Genomic DNA, 8,664 nt, shown 5'->3' with positions numbered 1-8,664 from the left:
TCTAAGGGAAGAATCAGGTAAACTGTCTGCCTATTCCATGGATAAATCAGGAATACCTAAGCTCTTCATGCATTGCAACAAGACATCGAGGCTGTGGCTCTGTCACTAATCAGTTTCTGACTTTAAGTAGGTCACATGAACCTAAACTTCCTTGTCTGTAAAATGACACCAGATCTCTGGGATCCCTTCCAGCTCTGACCTTGTGTGATCCAATGACTAGGAAAAGCTCTGAAGCTAATAAGAAATAGACATGGGATGCACAAAAAGACTTTTGGGGCTGGGTGCAGTGGCTCACGCCTGTAATCCCAGAACTTTCGGAGGCCGAGGCAGGCAGATCACCTGAGGTCAGAAGTTCAAGACCAGCCTGGCCAACATCTGATGAAACCCCATCTCCACAAAAAAATACAAAAATTAGCCTGGCTTTGTGGCAGGCGCCTGTAATCCCAGCTACTTGGGAGGCTGAGGCATGAGAATCGCTTCAACCTGGGAGGTGGAGGTTGCAGTGAGCTGAGATCGGGCCACTGCACTCCAGCCTGGGTGATAGACTGAGACTCCATCCCCCCGACCCCCCGCCAAAAAAAAAAAGACTTTTTGGTTATAATGGCTTAGCAGAAGAAGATGTGGGGCAGCCACATACCACAGGAATCCAACTGCTCAAAGCTGGGAATTTGATTTTCCATTGGTAGAAGACCAGAACACATTGCAGAAGTAAATATTGTCCATCCAGCCTTAAGTGTTCCAAGATTGTTGATGTAGAAAGTCTAAGAATAGTTGTTGAGTCCCAGGCGCTCCATCGGTTGGTCTAGGTGTATGTAGATTAAAGTTGGCCACATGTTCTTTGCTCTCTTCCCATTGAGAAGCAGTCTTGTTCCTTACTCTTGAAGGAGCTGGCCTCAGTGGCTTGCTTAACTATAGAATACGGAAGAAGTGATAGTCTAGGATTTTCTAAGTTGAGCCATAAGGAACCTTGCATTTTCCACTGGGGTCTCTTGGAATATTCTCTCTGCTAGCCCCATGCTGCCATGTAAAAAGTTCAGCTAGCTTGAGACTGCCATACTAGAAAGGCCACTTGTGTGTGGCCTCTGGTCATCCTCTGGTCATGGTACCAGCTGAGCCCTACCTTCCAGTATTCCCTGTTGGATTCCACTGTTTTGTTTTGTTTTGTTTTGTTTTAATTGAATCCTCCAGACCAACCCATCCACCATCTGAATCCCTTTCAGTGACCTCCATCGACCCTACTTGGAATAAAGGGACTACCCAGCAAAGCCCTGCTCAGATTTCTGACCCACAGAAGAATGAAATGCAATAAAATGGCTGTTGCTTTAGGTCACTAAATTTTGTAGTAGTTTATTATACATCAGTAGGTGATGGAATGGTGAGAAGTATCTGTGTAACCCTATCTGTGTTTGTGCATATAAACATTTAAGTAACAGCTGCAATTAAATCCTTCCCTTTTACACCACCTTTTGAAAAATGTATCAGTTTTTATAGGACCACAGATGATATGCCAGATTGTGCAATATATTTTCTAAAGAACATAATTTTACACGAAGCATAACACCAACCTTATATAATATTTAATCAATTTTAAGTCTAGAGCAATAAGCATGACCACATTGTGCCCAATCTATGTATTATTTTAAAAAATTAATTCTGAAGGTCTGTCATCCCAAAGTTCTATGCACAGGAATTATGCTTCTCGAATACCTCAACTTTTTTTTTTATTATCCCTACCTTTCAGAGTATTTAACATTCCTGCATCAACAGTAAAGAAGCATACCTTTGCTTCATATAAAAATCATCACTTAGCTCAGTGCCAGGCATCTATTAATTTATCAATATATGTTAGCTGTAATGATGATTCATCCAATATGTCTTTAAAGAACATATAATTCAACAGTAATATAAACATGTATGGAACAAGGAGAAACTATTATCACAATGGTCTATAATATAGTTTCTGACTCCCTGTAAATAGAATCTGCTCTAAATTAAGCAGATACTGCAGCCATGCTTCAGTATAACTCGGTTTTCAACTTTGTTATGAAATCCTTTAAGGGTGAGGCCATCTTACAAAGGACAAAGGAACTGGTGCTTCAGGAACTAAACTTTTTTGGATGAAACCCAAATGTATCTGGCATATCTTGAATTGTCTTTTATAGTCAATCCTGTTTTAAGGACATTAACAAAGGTTTATTATTACATAATTTGAGAGTCTCTCAAATAAAAGGAAAGGGCACATCAAGGGTCGTTTTCCCCAACCTCAGGAGTTAACTCCTCAATACCTCCCAGGAAGCTGAAATGTATGGAGGAAAAAAAAAATAGTGTTATTTTTAAAATTAAAAATAATAAAGATGGCTCTGTAAAGAAACATTTGAAATTAGTAATAACATGCTGTAATATTGTTTTCCATTGACCATAGCCAAGGATCTCTGCTGGCACCCCTGGGAACTTTGTGTTCTTGAGAATAAGACACCCTTCCTCCAGGGCTTAGTGAGCAGGACCTGGACTGGAGTTCCCTCCCACCACCTTAACTGAACATTTCCATACAGGATATAGCGTGTACAACCTCACATAGAGTTCCTGACCAGACAAGACTTGCTGGAAATTTCCCAGGATCTTCCTTTCTTAAGGCAGGAATTTATAATAGGTTATAATTTATGAAAACAAAGTATTTTTTTCCTCCTTCCTCCCTGCAAATGTTCTATACATTTTGTATGATTCTGAGATATCTTCTCCTGTATCCTCGTCAACCACTAACATCGCCATCGCCCCCTTACCAAAATCTTTCTTTCTTTTTGGACAATGCAATTGTGCAATTCAATGTTTTTCTGCATGTTTCTTTTATCTTTATAAGGCTTGTTGCAAAAATATCTCTGCTCTCCATTACCTCTTCCTTAAAATTCTTTCCTCTTAGTCTTCTCAAAGAAATGACCAGCAATTAAAGCAATTCCTGCATACCAAAACCAAAGCTTTCAAAGTTGTTTTAAATGAGATACAGAAATAAACACACATATGTCTAATTTCAACTAAATTGAACTTGTAGTAGCAAAGAGATTTCTGCAGTTTTTTTGTTTTTTTTTTTTTTCTTTTGAGACGGAGTCTCGCTCTGTCGCCCAGGCTGGAGTACAATGGCTCAATCTCAGCTCACTGCAACCTCCGCCTCCTGGGTTCAGGTGATTCTCCTGCCTCAGCCTCCCACATATTTGAGACTACAGGCATGCACCACCATGCCTGGCTAATTTTTGTATTTTTTGCAGAGACAGGGTTTCGCCATGTTGGCCAGGCTGGTCTCGAACCCCTGACCTCAGGTGATCCGCACACTTCAGCCTCCCAAAATGCTGGGATTACAGGCATGAGCCGCTGTGCCCGGCCTGCATTTTTTATTATAGATATAAAGTGTCAAATATTTTACTATCAAATATTGGTAACAAATGAATTTAATTCCCTCACTGGCACCTAAACTGCTGCCAAGACTCTTCGGAACCCGTGTGGTCTTCCAAATCTTATACATCAAATTTATCAAAAAGTAGCAGGATATGTTATGTGTGTACTGCTGGGATTGTTTGTTTATTTGTTCGTTCATTCATTTTTGTTATTCTCACTTAATTTCTTTCATCAACATCCATCATGGGAAGCCAGCTTGCCCTAGGGAGAGCTCCTGACCTAGGGTGTTTAGAATATATTAAGGAAAACAGCAATTAACAAATTCAAAAATACTAATAATTACAAGTTGTAAGTACAATGCAGGCAAAGCGAGATCATGGGATTTTGACTTTACTCTGGGAGTCAGGGAATTTCTCTGGGGAGGTGACATATAGGGGAAGAAATGAAGGACAGAAGAGTAATTAGCCTGACAAAGAGCAGAGAGAAGAGCATTCCTGGCAAAGATATTGGCATGGACAAAGGCCCCAGGCAAGAACAAGATTAGCCCCTACGGCCAGAGTGACCAGAGAGCAGGTGTGTGAGGTGTGTAAGGGACAAAGCAAGCCGGGGTGTTTGATTTCAGGTTTTTGGATATTGGTTCATTTTTCAAAAACCAATCTTTAGCCTCTTTCATCAAAAGCAACGCTGTTTCCATTTTTTTCTGGTAGTTATTTTTGTTGGTTTTATTATTTCTTGGTAAAGTAACAGATAGGAAGTAGATGACTGACCTGGTTGCATATGTCAGGCACCTTTGTAGCCTTTTTCAGGCCAGTGGAGCATTGGCTAATACACCAAAGCAATAATGTACTGCATTTCATGGAACCTAAGAATCATTTATTCTCAGATGCATGTTATTTCAGATATATTTAAATATAAAAAATTGCACATTCTAGAATTCATGTAATATGGTTTGCTAAAAGAGAATGTTTAACATTTTTACAGAACTAATTTATTCCTAAGAAATAGTTTACAATTCAAAGGCCAACTCTAGACTCATAACTGATACTGAGTATTTTCAAAGCTTAAGGACTTTTGTTTACCAATCGCACTAAAGTTAGCAAAGGTAAAAGGTCCATAGAATTTATGAGTGTTGAATTAGTGCATAATAACATATCAGTGGAGCTAAGTTGAAATTAAGTTCAGAATTTGGTAAGTCATCATTTGCATAAATTCAGCCTGTAGACAAAAATAGAGCCATATTTAAATTTTAAAAATAATGACACGTTCAAATATAATGTTTAGAGTTACTTGGATAATTCAGCAGCATTTAGACCATATTTTGATTTAAAAAATAGTATCAATACTATGAGATATAGAAATATTTGACTTCAAAAAAAGAAAACAATTTTGCCCCTACCCTCCAAAATTATTGCTTATTTTTCCTGAATAAAAATAGATATGCATTCCATAATCATTTTTCCCAATTATTACATTGAGTATGCATTGCTATTTTATTTAATTTTTATTCTCGATCCTTGACATTTATCTGTTCTGAAGCATTACAAGTAACAGAATAAAAAATGGATGAGTAAACACACTGGACTCTCCCGTGGCTCAGAAGGGCACTTGTCATTAAATCTGTGGCCAAGGAATATGTGATTCTTAATGGGTTTCCTCCAGCCTTCCTTGGAGTTTCTGCCTTCTGTTTATCGTATAAAAGGACCCCAGGGGCAGTTGGCAGGCATGGGTTTCCTCCAGGCTCCTCTGAGTGCAGATGATTTTGAGCATACATCAAAACCAGAAGTCCTGCTGTCACTGGCCCTTGGAACATGCCAAAGGGATACAGGTAGATGCATTTGGCACTTTATCCTAAAACCTAGTTGCAGCCTCAGTGCACCAGATGAACCAAATCTTGTTCCTGCCCAAAGAAAAGTCCAGGCTGCTTAAGCCTAAACCAACCCCAGACTCTGGTCTGGCCTTCTATGAGATGGATGTGCTGTTTTGGGGATGGGTAAAGACATTCCTTATAGACTATCAACAACTTCATCAGGAGAGAACTGAGGTATGGCTGTAGGTGTCAGGGAGAAATACAATTAATCCAGATGCCCATCTCTTCAAAGACAGGGGGCAGCCTATCAAGCAACAATTGTTTCTTCCAGGCTTCATAGCTTACAATTACCTTTAAAAGTGTGCCTGGAGAATAGATTTGCCTTAATTCAAAACTTTTCTTTCATGGCCAATCATCTGTTGTACCCAGTTTCCAAGTCAGCCCTAATGATCTTCACTTCCTGATATTCAGTCCCCTGCGGGTCCTGTGTGACCAGTAAAATGTCGTAGATGTAATGGCATGTGACTTCTAAGGCTAGGTCATAAAAGACATCACAGCTTCCACCTTGGGATTACTTACTCTGGGGGAAGCCAGTTGCCATATCATGAGGACACTCAAGCAGGCCTATGGAGAGGCCCACAAGGAGAGGGACAGGGCTCCCCTGCCAACAGACAGCACTAACTTGCTGACAGTGAGAGTAAGTCACTTTGGAAGGGGATCCTCCAGCCCCAGTCAGCCTTCAGATTCCTGCAGCTCTAACTGACATCTGATTGCAACCACATCTATGGCCCTTCCCTTCCGTCTCTTAAGCAGTGTGAATTATCCAGCCTAGCTCTTCCTAGATTCCTGACCAACAGATAAAGTGAGAGAAAATAAATGATTATTGTTTTAACCCACTATATTAGTCCGTTTTCATGCTGCTGATAAAGACATACCCGAGACTGGGTAATTTATAAAGAAAAAGAGGTCTAGTGGACTCAAAGTTCTATGTGGCTGGTGAGGCTTCACAATCATGGTGGAAGGCAAAAGGCACATCTTACATGGCAGCCGACAAGAGAGAATGAGAGCTAAGTGAAAGGGGAAACGCCTTATAAAACCATCAGATCTCGTGAGACTTATTCACTACCATGAGAACAGTATGGGGAAACCACTCCCTGATTCAATTATCTCCCACCAGATCCCTCACAAAACACGTGGGAATTGTGGGAGCTACAATTCAAGATGAGATTTGGGTGGGGACACAGCCTGAGCATATCAGCCACTATATTTTGAAATGATTTATTACAAATCATTGGAGTAACTAGAATATCATCATTGTGTCATTAGTCACCAATTTTATTTATTCCACAAACTTTTATCGAACACCTGTTATATGTCAGGCCCTTTGTTAGGCTGGGATACAAAGAACTACAACACACAGTTTGCTCTCAATCCTTGGGAACACAGAGGAGTAAATATGAACGACAGTACAAGATCCCATGAACAAAATGCTGTAAGAACACAACAAAAGGGGAATGGTTTTCTTTCCTTTGTCAATAAAAGAAGTTATTTATGTTTTCAATAAAAATGTATTTAGTGCTTTCTAGGAGCCAATCGCTGTGATCTGTGATACAAGCTGATAAAAATAGGGAGAATGAGACACAAACCTTTTCCCAAGGTCAATGTCAAAAGCTGAGGAGATACCATTTAGAAAAAAGCTAAAATGAGGCCATCAAATTTTGCATATTGTGACCTTAGTGAAAGCAATTTCTGTAAAATGGTGAAAATAGATTTTAAAAAATCAAATAGGAAGAGGAGAAAGAGGCTGCTGGTGTAGAACATACTATTTTTTCAAGAATGTTAGTGACAAAAAGGTAGAACATACTATTTTTTCAAGAATGTTAGTGACAAAAAGGAGAAAAGAGAAAGGTCAAGAACTTGGTTCTTCTGCTCACCTTCCATAAGGTCAGCTGATTTCATCACCAGTGACTTATTTCCCTTCTTCACTGAAGCTGGAGATACAGGTGACACAACACTCACCTAAAATAGGATCAGGGCACTGGTAGGACCCCGAGAGTGAATGCTTCCTTAAATTTTGCACCCTAACCATCTTACTCACTTCACCCTAGTCCCAGCCTGCAGGTAAGGGATTGCTTCTTGATGTTAAAATGAGGCTTAGAGAAGATAGAAACAACTGTTACAAGCTTCGTCGCTGCTTAAAGACAATGACATGATGTATTAATGCAGAAAACTAACATTCAGTAACTACTGATGATAGTGGACGTTCCCAAGGATAAGCTGTATAAGCAGAGAGGGGTCACTGGAGAGACTGGCTGGCTCATCCCACCTCTAACTGGGTGGCATTCCCCACGAGGAATTGAGCAGGGTAGAGAGGCTGCCTTCAGACTTGAGGATGCCCACTCATACTAACCTATTCTTGGGCTGAGCTCTCAAGAGACTAGCCTGTAAAACCAGAATACCAATCTTAATTCACAATGGCAACTGTAACTGGTAAGCCTAGGGCATGCCAGTGTCTGCCCACCCAGCTTGCTGAGCCTGAAATCAGAACAGGGAATGCTATGGGATTTAAATGTTGAAAGATCTTAAGGTCCCAAACTCTGCAGCCACTTTTTGTGTATGGTGGGGGGCATAGCAGTGTACCCTCTAATCCAGAAAATGTTCTATTGGGCACACTGTGCCTCTTAGATGCTGCCTTTTCTGAGGATACATAAATGATTAAACTTCTCGAGTGGATGACTCAGGGAGGATATTCTAACTGTATAACAACCCATACGTCATGATCTCCAGTCAAGCAGAATCCCAGCAGGAGGCGGCACTGCTGGAGGCTCCCCGTTCTGTCAACTGCTGGATTGTGGGGAGTTCCAGAGTGTCTGGGAGAGGGAAGGAGTTCTGGGGGTTTGAATGTCATGACTATTTATCAACCCCCTCTAAGTATTTTGATTTTTGATGATTGGCAGTCTGATTTTCAGTCTTCTTCTTGTATGTGAATATCGTGATCAGGGCACAGGCTGCCTTGGAAGCCTTGCAGCTACTCTTGCCATGGTAACTTCCCTTTTTAACCTGAATTCATTTAATGCTGAATCAAATTTTAGTTCTCAGAGGAAAACCATATTTCCCAGTTCTTAAAGACACCTCATTATTACCTCAACTACTATCTCTAATAAAAATTAGCAAATTGCAATGACATTGATATTTTTCTTTCTTAGAACCTTTTATAAGAAGTGGTATATAATAGTTCTTAAATTCATTCTAATAAATAGATGAATGAACAAACAATGAGTATTCTAATTACAATTTGCGTTTCTGTAAATGGCTAATAATAATGGAACATCTTTTCATATCGTTATCTATTTGTCCATCTGTATATTTCCCCTGGTAAATATGTTGCTTCACATCTTTTGTTCGTTTTGAAAATTGCATTGTTTCCTTATTGTTCAATGTTGAGAGTTGTTGATGTATTCTATATACAA

The sequence above is a fragment of the Chlorocebus sabaeus genome, chromosome 17 (genome assembly GCF_047675955.1).
Source record: "Chlorocebus sabaeus isolate Y175 chromosome 17, mChlSab1.0.hap1, whole genome shotgun sequence".
NCBI classification, from domain to species: domain Eukaryota; kingdom Metazoa; phylum Chordata; class Mammalia; order Primates; family Cercopithecidae; genus Chlorocebus; species Chlorocebus sabaeus.
The sequence above is the reverse complement of the archived record's forward strand: the minus strand, read 5'-3'. Positions refer to the sequence as shown.